A 3,425-nucleotide genomic window follows, 5' to 3' on the forward strand; every position below is an offset into this window, starting at 1 on the left:
TGCAGCTCTGCTCCTGTTCACCTGTGCCAGCCTGGGTCCACATGCCCCACCCTGTCAACGGACTGGCAGGTGAGCTCACCTATGGGGCGAGGCGCGCACTCCACCCACGCTACCAAAGGCCCCAACAAGAGTCTTCCCGGCTGTTCCCTAGATCCGGCCATCTTCCTGATTTCTCCCTCCTTAGCAGGGGTGCAAAGTCCTGGGCTTCTCACTAGGTGTGGGCCTCACATAACTGAAAGGAAGTTGTAATAAAAAGAGAATAATCTCGGAGGTAGGATTCCCAGCTAGTAAAAGAAGGGTGTTGTCCACGTTTGCTGGGGCACATTTTAAGACCCAGCACGGTCTTTTTCTCTTCCTCCTCCTCTTTCTTTGACACCCACACTAGAACAGAGCCCTGGTCTTGGAGGGCACAGGAAGTTCCTACACTCAGAGTTAGTACTCTGCCTGGGAAAGTAGCAAATACACAAGAAACCAAGAAGATAGTATGTCTTAGATCTCCTGTCTCAGTTTTCAACACCAAAGTCATGCATCCTGGGAATCCCTCAGTCCCAAGACATTGAGATATTTGTCACCTTTAAATGTAACAGATGAACCGTAGCACCTTTAATCCCAGCACTCGGAGGCAGAGGCAAGCATATCTCTTCGAGTTTGAGGTCAGCCTGGTCTATAGGGTGAGTTTCAGGACAACCAAGAATACATAGTGAGACTCTGCCTCAAAAGAAAGAAAGAAAGAAAGAAAGAAAGAAAGAAAGAAAGAAAGAAAGAAAGAAAGGAAGGAAGGAAGGAAGGAAGGAAGGAAGAAAGAAAGAAAGAAAGAAAGAAAGAAAGAAAGAAAGAAAGAAAGAAAAAGAAAAAAGGACAAATGTTATAAGAAATAGCTTTCCAGAGAGCTATCTGATCAGGTTCTGCCACAGACACTCCATACATTATAGAATATGCACAAATGATACTATGTCATTTCAGTATTTTTCATTTAACAAAATATCCTACTCTTCTGCGTTCACACATACAGCACTGCTGACTGACTTCTGTTTAGTGGGTAATAACATCACACTGGATGTAATCTCTGCCAAGTTTGTTCACATTTCTACTAAGTTATTGGTCTTGAACCTCTCTGTACTCTTGAGAAACTCACTTCTGGACACAGCGATGACTGCAAATGTGTTTCCGGGTGTGCCTTGTATTCTGAATTCCCTGTGAAAATTACTTGGAGCCGTCTTTTCTGGCTACCAGGTTTAGTCCGCTCACAAGGTTGTTGCTTTCTATTTATTACACTTTAGTCACACCGTTGCATTCTCTAATTGTATCAAATACTTTTTCTGTTCCGAGATTTCAGGACACCATTGCCAGATTATTCCTCCTAAGACACAGTGCTCTGATGCTGGGTCTCTACTCCAGTCCCATTGCTGACTCCACAGAACTTAACAAATGAATGTCTGCTCCTTAAATTGTCCTTTAGGGTATGGTAGAATTCATTCTTCAACGTCCCCTTCCTTTCAAGAATTATCTTCCCGAGTCTGTAACCTCTGTTCTGACTGTACTTGGACATTTCTTTATAGCTACAGCTCATTCTTTCCTGCCCCAGAACTGTGTGCTGCATTCTCTGAAGTTCCTCTCCACTATTATATCAGTTATATTTCATCTAACTTACCTGTTAAACGCCTGCTCATACATCACTTCTCCCATGAAGCCTTCCCTGGCTTCCCAGTTCAGGAGGGCTTGCCCCTTTGTGTGACTCAGTGGTGCAGCATCCCAAGTTTCTTCTAGGTCCAGAACCACACTCTACCTTACACTTCAGTTATATTTAGTCTGTGCCTCATGCCTCCTAATAAACTGTGAGCTCATTTGTCCATTCAGCCAATTTTGGATGGTACTACACTGGGCAGGGTTCCATCTAGCTAGGAAGACAGGATGCTTTGAGCTATGTGTCTAACTAACTCAGTCAAGCACGGAGCCTGGTGTATAGGGGATCATGGGTACTTATTTACAAATATGGAGACAGATGGAAAGATGTGTGGATGAAGGTGTAATCACAGAATGTGAACAGGGTGAACTGGAGACCAGTGGAAACATGGAGGACTGATAGCTGGCAGGGTGCACGGAGTCTCAGGACCTGTAGGATGAGAGGGTGGACTGTTGTACTACTGGGGAGTTTAGGGATGGTGGCAGGAATGTCATGAAACAAGGTGGGTCATGAGTTCTTTGAAGTCTGTGAAACTCTCAGAATTTCTGTTACTCCTAGTTGCAACTGGCCATTACCAGGGGCCATGAATGTCGAGGCAAAAACATGAAGGGGAGGTACAACTTGCCCACTGTATGGTCCTTAGACATTTTTGTTAAAAATGTCAGGCTGGTTGTAAGCCATGACCTCTCTTTAATCATAGCATGGTGCTCTCCCCACACCTGTCTATCAAGGACCAGCCTGTTCGGTACTTTTCTTTCCTAGGCCTCCTCAAGATGCCGTGAGACCAAGGTAAGCTTGTTTGTAACAAATGCGCTGATCTGGACTAATTTCAGAAAGCGCTTCCAACGGGCAGCCTCCTGCAGGAGGAGATGGGCTTTCTTTAGGTCGTTCCTTCTACAGCATGAGCCTATGCCCAATCCACTGCTAAACATCAGTGCCTGAGAATCAGCCAGGAGGGAAAGGGTTAAGTGGAGTCCGCATTCCTTCCTCCCTGAGAGCTGCCTTTCCATGGGGCCAGGGGCTAAATTTAGAGACTGGCTAAGGTTTCTTGCTAACAGCTGTCCCTCAGAGAAGAAGCCCTCCAGAAAGGAGAAAGTGTGGCAGCTCTCTAGCTGGAGCTTCTGGTCATTTTCCTGGGGTCCTTGGCCCTTGGTGTGGACTCACCAGCCTGAGGTGAGTGTTTGTCCTCTCAAGTCTGCTGCGGTGAGCTGGAACCTAGGCTCAAGGGAGTGCCAGTCTGCCCTGAGTGTCAGGCCACAGCCATAGCTGGGACAATCGGGGACTTTTTGTGCCTTAGTAGGCTATGGGATGGTACCTCGGTCCAAGGCCTTGACTGATACAGTGTCCCTGAAGGGGGGCCTGCTGTCCCTTCTGGTAAAGATAAAGAGTGTGCACATCTGTGTAGTTGGAAGGGGGTCCGTGAGAGTCCTTTTTAGTCTGTGGAATCTGCTGTCTTTTAACCTCCTGCTCTACAGTTGAGGTAAATGTCTGCCTCTCTGCCACTCACTTCCATGAAAGGAGGCGAATTGTCACTTCATGGTGTCCTGCTAAGGATTGCTGGTCTCCATCTTATTGGTTTCCCTATAGGTCCTTTACCCACTGGGACATTATAGCATGCAGAACCCTCCCCATTCTCAGGCCACCAAGGTGACATTGGTGACACACCCCCTCCCCCCTACAAAGCTCTGGAACTTGATTCCTTAAATCTTTCCTGCTGAACAGACCGAGGTTGAAGGCTGTC

The sequence above is a fragment of the Peromyscus eremicus genome, chromosome 15, assembly GCF_949786415.1.
Source record: "Peromyscus eremicus chromosome 15, PerEre_H2_v1, whole genome shotgun sequence".
Lineage (NCBI taxonomy): Eukaryota > Metazoa > Chordata > Mammalia > Rodentia > Cricetidae > Peromyscus > Peromyscus eremicus.